The sequence below is a fragment of the Salmo salar genome, chromosome ssa01 (assembly GCF_905237065.1).
Source record: "Salmo salar chromosome ssa01, Ssal_v3.1, whole genome shotgun sequence".
NCBI classification, from domain to species: domain Eukaryota; kingdom Metazoa; phylum Chordata; class Actinopteri; order Salmoniformes; family Salmonidae; genus Salmo; species Salmo salar.
Window position 1 is genome coordinate 976,103 of NC_059442.1, and position 8,992 is coordinate 985,094.

The 8,992-nt window shown below is 44.6% G+C and overlaps 1 non-coding gene across 1 annotated transcript; it reads left to right on the forward strand.

The window, feature by feature from the left end:
• Positions 1-5,313: 5,313 nt before the first annotated feature.
• Positions 5,314-5,388, forward strand: trnaa-cgc (transfer RNA alanine (anticodon CGC)). Its single transcript has one exon. It is a non-coding gene; the product is annotated as a tRNA-Ala (tRNA).
• The last annotated feature ends 3,604 nt before the right edge of the window (positions 5,389-8,992 follow it).

The window sequence follows — 8,992 nt, forward strand, 5'->3', positions numbered from 1 at the left end:
CACAATGGCGAAGATCTGACTACTTTGTCTTACAAGTCATCTCCTGGTCATTCTAACTACAATAATTCATCATGCTTGTCTTGATCTATTCTGCACTCTATGCCCACATTCGCTTGCCCTACTATTCCGGAAATATTAACTGTATAATTCTTACAGGAAATAGAAAAGCTACATTGAGGCGGCAGGTAGCCTAGTGGTTTGAGCGTTGGGCCAGTAACCAAAAGGTTGCTGGATTGAATCCCTGAGCTGACAAGGTAAAAATCTGTCTTTCTACCCCTGAACAAGGCAGTTAACCCACTGTTTCCCGGTAGGCCGTCATTGTAAGTAAGAATTTGTTCTTAACTGACTTGCCTAGTTAAATAAAGGTTATATATTCTTTTTTTTTATGGATAAGGCCCATTATACCAGGGTTTCCTGATCTGAATGTAACCGATGTGAAATGGCTAGTTAGTTAGCGGTGGTGCGCGCTAATAGCGTTTCAATCGGTGACGTCACTCGCTCTGAGACTTGAAGTAGGGTTGCCCCTTGCGTTGCAAGGGCCGCGGCTTTTGTGGCGCGATGGGTAACGATGCTTCGTGGGGTGTCAGTTGTTGATGTGTGCAAGGGTCCCTGATTCGAGCCCGGGTTGGGGCGAAGAGAGGGACGGAACCTACACTGTTACATGAATTAGCTGTGTAGTGCTAGGGCAAAAACTGAAACGTGTTTGGGAAACCCTGTATTATGCCATAAAGAACTACAGTTAATATAAAGAACTACAGTTCCCATAGTCCTTTGCAGGGCAGGTTTAAAGCCAGTTTTAAGTGGCTCAAATCCTATTTATTGCATATCTGACTCGAATCTGTTCTTTGTCCTGCAGTCTGAACAACCAAAAAGCCACTTTTCTTTTGTAACCAAAATTATTTTCCAATCGTTTAGTTCTGAACAGAACCATTATTTGTTTTTGTTCCGTTCCACTGTTCCAAAAGCAAAATAAAGTTCTGAACCAAAACAAAGTACCGGTTTATATTCTTTTCTTTATGTTCCTTTTTAAACCTCTGAAATCAATTATTATTATTTTTTTTTACATTTAGCTCCACATTAAATTATTTCACCAATCAGTGAGTGCTATGCAGTCGGTAAGCAATTTAATCTGCATAGGAAAGTCGTTAAGAGCTAATTGTATTTTGCCATAGCTGCATGGTTTAATCATAATGAAAGTGTGTCTGTGCTGCCAGTCACTGTGTAGGGCGCGTTATTAACCGGTTCCCACACATTTAAAATAACGGTTCTGTTCCGGAACACTATAGATCACTTTAGTTTCCGGTTCGGGTTCTGTTCCTAAAATAATACATTTTTCGGTTCTGCTCCCTCAACCAGTTCCAACCCTTGATTTCAAGACACATTTCAAACCACCTTCGTAGGTGGTTTAAATTCAGAAACAAATCTGATTTCTGGCCATGCGACTTGTCAAATCGGATTTATTTGCCCTCAAGTGGTCTTTAGACTCTTATTTGGCATATCTTGTTGCTTACTAGCTACTCTGTTGACAGTTTGAAAAGAACATGTGGTAGCTAACTAGCTTGTTAATTGTTTACAAACAAATGAGTGAATGCGGTAGAAAGCTAAACAGCTACCTAGCTAGTTGACTGCTGTGGCTGCCTAGCTAGTTGACTGCTGTGGCTACCTAGCTAGTTAACTGCTGTGGCTACCTAGCTAGTTGACTGCTGTGGCTAGCTAGCTAGTTGACTGCTGTGGCTAGCTAGCTAGTTGACTGCAGTGGCTAGCTAGCTAGTTGACTGCTGTGGCTAGCTAGCTAGTTGACTGCTGTGGCTAGCTAGCTAGTTGACTGCTGTGGCTACCTAGCTAGTTGACTGCTGTGGCTAGCTAGCTAGTTGACTGCTGTGGCTAGCTAGCTAGTTGACTGCAGTGGCTACCTAGCTAGTTGACTGCAGTGGCTACCTAGCTAGTTGACTGCTGTGGCTAGTTGACTGCTGTGGCTACCTAGCTAGTTGACTGCAGTGGCTACCTAGCTAGTTGACTGCAGTGGCTAGCTGGCTAGTTGACTGCTGTGGCTAGCTAGCTAGTTGACTGCAGTGGCTACCTAGCTAGTTGACTGCAGTGGCTACCTAGCTAGTTGACTGCTGTGGCTACCTAGCTAGTTGACTGCTGTGGCTACCTAGCTAGTTGACTGCTGTGGCTACCTAGCTAGTTGACTGCTGTGGCTACCTAGCTAGTTGACTGCTGTGGCTACCTAGTTAGTTGACTGCAGTGGCTACCTAGCTAGTTGACTGCAGTGGCTACCTAGCTAGTTGACTGCAGTGGCTACCTAGCTAGTTGACTGCTGTGGCTACGTTTTGAAAGTTTGATCATTTTATCCTTTTGAGGCTTTCGTACAATATGATTTTGAGCATTCAAAGACACTTGGAAACGTCCATGGCAGGCATTGTTGTCACTTTAGCTTTAGCTATATAAATTCTGAGTGATAGAAAGCACGAGTACCACCACCAATCAGCCTACACCACTGCACATACACCTGTTGTTACTATGACAACTAGTGTAGACATTTCAGCAAATGACTGCTGTCTGAACACATAAATCTGATTCGGTCACTTGTAACTTGCTGTTTGGACAGTCATTATTCTAAAACAGATTTGAAAAACCAAACTGATTTGAGCATTAAAGCCTGCAGTGTGAACAAGGCTTTAGACACAGGCAGAAGTGCTGACACATAACATTGGCAGTACAGTACAGTATAGTAAAGGCCTGCAGTGTGAACAAGACTTTAGTCTCACATCGACCTCTACATGGAATAGGATTATTATACAACTTCTTTCCAGAAGAGCAGTAACTCTAGCAGAGGTCCAATAGAACTTCCAGAAGAGCAGTAACTCTAGCAGAGGTCCAATAGTCCTTCCAGAAGAGCAGTAACTCTAGCAGAGGTCCAATAGTCTTTCCAGAAGAGCACTAACTCTAGCAGAGGTCCAATAGTCCTTCCAGAAGAGCAGTAACTCTAGCAGAGGTCTAATAGTCCTTCCAGAAGAGCAGTAACTCTAGCAGAGGTCCAATAGTCTTTCCAGAAGAGCAGTAACTCTAGCAGAGGTCCAATAGTCTTTCCAGAAGAGCAGTAACTCTAGCAGAGGTCCAATAGTCTTTCCAGAAGAGCAGTAACTCTAGCAGAGGTCCAATAGTCCTTCCAGAAGAGCAGTAATTCTAGCAGAGGTCCAATAGTCCTTCCAGAAGAGCAGTAACTCTAGCAGAGGTCCAATAGAACTTCCAGAAGAGCAGTAATTCTAGCAGAGGTCTAATAGTCTTTCCAGAAGAGCAGTAACTCTAGCAGAGGTCCAATAGTCTTTCCAGAAGAGCAGTAACTCTAGCAGAGGTCCAATAGTCCTTCCAGAAGAGCAGTAACTCTAGCAGAGGTCCAATAGAACTTCCAGAAGAGCAGTAACTCTAGCAGAGGTCCAATAGAACTTCCAGAAGAGCAGTAACTCTAGCAGAGGTCCAATAGAACTTCCAGAAGAGCAGTAACTCTAGCAGAGGTCCAATAGTCTTTCCAGAAGAGCAGTAACTCTAGCAGAGGTCCAATAGTCTTTCCAGAAGAGCAGTAACTCTAGCAGAGGTCCAGTAGTCCTTCCAGAAGAGCAGTAACTCTAGCAGAGGTCCAATAGAACTTCCAGAAGAGCAGTAACTCTAGCAGAGGTCCAATAGAACTTCCAGAAGAGCAGTAACTCTAGCAGAGGTCCAATAGTCTTTCCAGAAGAGCAGTAACTCTAGCAGAGGTCCAATAGTCCTTCCAGAAGAGCAGTAACTCTAGCAGAGGTCCAATAGTCCTTCCAGAAGAGCAGTAACTCTAGCAGAGGTCCAATAGTCCTTCCAGAAGAGCAGTAACTCTAGCAGAGGTCCAATAGTCCTTCCAGAAGAGCAGTAACTCTAGCAGAGGTCCAATAGTCCTTCCAGAAGAGCAGTAACTCTAGCAGAGGTCCAATAGACCTTCCAGAAGAGAAGTAACTCTAGCAGAGGTCCAATAGACCTTCCAGAAGAGCAGTAACTCTAGCAGAGGTCCAATAGTCTTTCCAGAAGAGCAGTAACTCTAGCAGAGGTCCAATAGTCTTTCCAGAAGAGCAGTAACTCTAGCAGAGGTCCAATAGTATTTCCAGAAGAGCAGTAACTCTAGCAGAGGTCCAATAGTCCTTCCAGAAGAGCAGTAACTCTAGCAGAGGTCCAATAGAACTTCCAGAAGAGCAGTAACTCTAGCAGAGGTCCAATAGTCTTTCCAGAAGAGCAGTAACTCTAGCAGAGGTCCAATAGTCCTTCCAGAAGAGCAGTAACTCTAGCAGAGGTCTAATAGTCCTTCCAGAAGAGCAGTAACTCTAGCAGAGGTCCAATAGTCCTTCCAGAAGAGCAGTAACTCTAGCAGAGGTCCAATAGTCCTTCCAGAAGAGCAGTAACTCTAGCAGAGGTCTAATAGTCCTTCCAGAAGAGCAGTAACTCTAGCAGAGGTCCAATAGTCTTTCCAGAAGAGCAGTAACTTTAGCAGAGGTCCAATAGTCCTTCCAGAAGAGCAGTAACTCTAGCAGAGGTCTAATAGTCCTTCCAGAAGAGCAGTAACTCTAGCAGAGGTCCAATAGTCCTTCCAGAAGAGCAGTAACTCTAGCAGAGGTCCAATAGTCTTTCCAGAAGAGCAGTAACTCTAGCAGAGGTCCAATAGTCCTTCCAGAAGAGCAGTAACTCTAGCAGAGGTGCTGAAGTCTCCATGTTGGTTTAACTGTATAAGGACTTAGTACATCTGCTGAGCTTTCTACCAGCTATGTTATGCGCTTCACTACTTTTTTTTTTGCCCTAGAACTAACACTTGATTAAAATAATAAACTTATCATCAAGCATTTGATTTGAATCATGTGTATTAGTCCAGCCCTTTGGGTGCCCAGGACCAGGATTAGAACCAGGACCAGAATGCACTGCCTCTGTTATAACGTCACACGTTGGCGCTGAGCAGTGAGAGAACAGAACCCAGTAGCCAGCCACGCTTCACTGACCTGGTGGTAAAATTCTCTTCTTCCATAACGGCATAAAGACACTAATGAAATCAGCTAAATGATTTAAACCCTTCCTCACTACTCTGCTCTCTCACTCTTTCCCTCTCTGTCTCTTTTTTTTCTGCAACTCATCTGTCAGCTACAGCAGACAATAGGAATATAACTGACTGTCACTATACAATCTCACTGGATTCTCTCCTGCTGCTATATAGTAGACCTGGGGTGTCAAATTTATTCCATGGAGGTGCAAGTGCTGGTTTTTCTTTTTCAATGAAGCCCTAGACAACCAGGTGAGGCCTTCCCTGTGGCTCAGTTGGTAGAGCATGGTGTTCGCAACGCCAGGGTTGTGGGTTCGATTCCCACGGGGGACCAGTACTAAAAAAAATGCATGTAATGAAATGTATGCATTCACTACTGTAAGTCGCTCTGGATAAGAGCGTCTGCTAAATGACTAAAATGTAAAAAAAAAAAATGTAAAAAATGGGAGTTCCTTACTAATTAGTGACCTTCATTCATCAATCAAGGACAAGGACGGAGCAAAAAAACACAGACACTCAGCCCTCTGTGGAATGAGTTTAACACGTACTGTAGGCCACAGTGTGTGTATATATATATTTTTTTTATTTAACCTTTATTTAACTAGGCAAGTCAGTTAAGAGCACATTCTTATTTACAATGACGGCCTACCAAAAGGCCTCCTGCGGGGACGGGGGCTGAGATTAAAAATAAAATATAAAATTAAAATTTAGGACAAAACACACATCAAGACAAGAGAGACAACACAACACTACATAAAGAGAGACCTAAGACAGCAACATAGCAAGGTAGCAACACATGACAACACAGCATGGCAGCAACACAACATGACAACACAGCATGGTAGCAACACAACATGACAACACAGCATGGCAGCAACACAACATGACAACAACATGGTAGCAGCACAACATGGTAGCAGCACAAAACATGGTACAAACATTATTGGGCACAGACAACAGCACAAAGGGCAAGAAGGTAGAGACAACAATACATCACGCAAAGCAGCCACAGCGGTCAGTAAGGGTGTCCATGCACAAAGCATCCACAGCGGTCAGTAAGGGTGTCCATGCACAAAGCAGCCACAGCGGTCAGTAAGGGTGTCCATGCACAAAGCATCCACAGCGGTCAGTAAGGGTGTCCATGCACAAAGCATCCACGGCGGTCAGTAAGGGTGTCCATGCACAAAGCATCCACAGCGGTCAGTAAGGGTGTCCATGCACAAAGCAGCCACAGCGGTCAGTAAGGGTGTCCATGCACAAAGCAGCCACAGCGGTCAGTAAGGGTGTCCATGCACAAAGCATCCACAGCGGTCAGTAAGGGTGTCCATGCACAAAGCAGCCACAGCGGTCAGTAAGGGTGTCCATGCACAAAGCATCCACAGCGGTCAGTAAGGGTGTCCATGCACAAAGCATCCACAGCGGTCAGTAAGGGTGTCCATGCACAAAGCAGCCACAGCGGTCAGTAAGGGTGTCCATGCACAAAGCATCCACAGCGGTCAGTAAGGGTGTCCATGCACAAAGCATCCACAGCGGTCAGTAAGGGTGTCCATGCACAAAGCATCCACAGCGGTCAGTAAGGGTGTCCATGCACAAAGCATCCACAGCGGTCAGTAAGGGTGTCCATGCACAAAGCATCCACGGCGGTCAGTAAGGGTGTCCATGCACAAAGCATCCACGGCCAGTAAGAGTGTCCATGCACAAAGCATCCACGGCCAGTAAGAGTGTCCATGCACAAAGCATCCACAGCGGTCAGTAAGGGTGTCCATGCACAAAGCATCCACAGCGGTCAGTAAGGGTGTCCATGCACAAAGCATCCACAGCGGTCAGTAAGGGTGTCCATGCACAAAGCATCCACAGCGGTCAGTAAGGGTGTCCATGCACAAAGCATCCACAGCCAGTAAGAGTGTCCATGATTGATTCTTTGAATGAAGAGTTGGAACTTTACGGAGGTTTGGCTGTTCCACTGGATATCATAAAGGTGAATGCACCAATTTGTAAGTCGCTCTGGATAAGAGCGTCTGCTAAATGACTTAAATGTAAATGGCTGCCAGGTGACATCATTATTAGACTGCTGTCTAATAAAGCAATGAGAGGCCCTAGACTAAGGACCAATATAGAGGGTGGCTGGCTTACATTTAAGGGCCAATCTGGAATTGATATATACATTTTACCAGCATCATCCCTCAACTGTTTATCAAAAAAAAAAGTGGCTGGGTTTCCACTTTGTTAAATCCCAGATTTCCCCTTTAAAGTGTAGGCTAAATTGTTGAATAGCATGTGTTGCTTAGTTTGAAGACTAGGCTAAAGGCTTGTATTTTCCATCTATGAAAACTTCCCACTGGCTGTAAGGGTGTACCACCACTCTGGACTACAATAGTCCTGGTTGGGAGATAAAACACGAATTTGACAGTGTGTCCATTCTTTTTTTTTAGAGTTCAAACGTACTACTGGCTTGACAAACCACAACAACAACTATCCATGTTGGCCCTGCAGAAGGAGTGACAGAGAGTATCCATGTTGGCCCTGCAGAAGGAGTGACAGAGAGTATCCATGTTAGAAGGAGTGACAGAGAGTATCCATGTTGGCCCTGCAGAAGGAGTGACAGAGAGTATCCATGTTAGAAGGAGTGACAGAGAGTATCCATGTTGGCCCTGCAGAAGGAGTGACAGAGAGTATCCATGTTAGAAGGAGTGACAGAGAGTATCCATGTTGGCCCTGCAGAAGGAGTGACAGAGAGTATCCATGTTGGCCCTGCAGAAGGAGTGACAGAGAGTATCCATGTTAGAAGGAGTGACAGAGAGTATCCATGTTGGCCCTGCAGAAGGAGTGACAGAGAGTATCCATGTTGGCCCTGCAGAAGGAGTGACAGAGAGTATCCATGTTAGAAGGAGTGACAGAGAGTATCCATGTTGGCCCTGCAGAAGGAGTGACAGAGAGTATCCATGTTGGCCCTGCAGAAGGAGTGACAGAGAGTATCCATGTTGGCCCTGCAGAAGGAGTGACAGAGAGTATCCATGTTAGAAGGAGTGACAGAGAGTACCCAGAGAAGTTGTCTTTCCTACCGATCATCTGGCGGACCCTCTGGGCATAGACATCTAGAGTTGTCAACTAACTTGAAATAATTGTTTTTTTTAATTTTTACTTTAAGTTAAAAGTTGAGTAAAAACTAAATACGAAATTCCCTAACATTGATAACTTTTTTTTCCCCAAATCCAATTAGATATACACTTTGATTCAATGTCATCAACAGATTGATTTTTTTTTTAAATTCTTTTCTTCCAGTTGAAATGACGTGGAAACAACGTTGATTCAACCCATTTTCTGCCCAGTGGGGAGCAACGGAGCATCTGCAATGTTATGTCATCCCAGGGCTGTGTGTACTACTCTAGAACTGTTCTCACAGCGCAGTACCCCGAGGGGAACGAAGGTGGTTCCCCTACTTCCAAGTGGGTCTGATCTGAGAGACAGGCCGCAGGCTGAATAGGATAGTTATCACTGCAACTCTTTTAAAACAACAAAAAAAAGGATCGTTGTAATGTATATTTCCACGTTATCACATTACTAGAGATGCTGATAAACTGAGCCACGGGTGATTGTGGTGGAAGCTGTTTTCTACTTGCGTCTGTCTTCCTGTAGAGAGAAGTATAAAGGCGCCGCCTTGGTTTCAACCATAGAGAATAATAGAGAAAACATTCTTATATAGTTCTATTATGGCGTCTGTAAGCGCATGGGCAAAGCCAATGAGACAATCTCCATTTTGAAGAAGTCCATTTTATTCTTTACGATTGGCTGATCCCTCCTGATGGGTCACCAGGAGGAATCAACCAATGAAGTTGAAACGTCCCACCCAGTTGAAAATGATGGAATCCCTCAATAGCGCTGCGCATTCGACGATGGCCTTGTGTCCACTAGAGACCTCTATAATTGTCTATGGTTAGA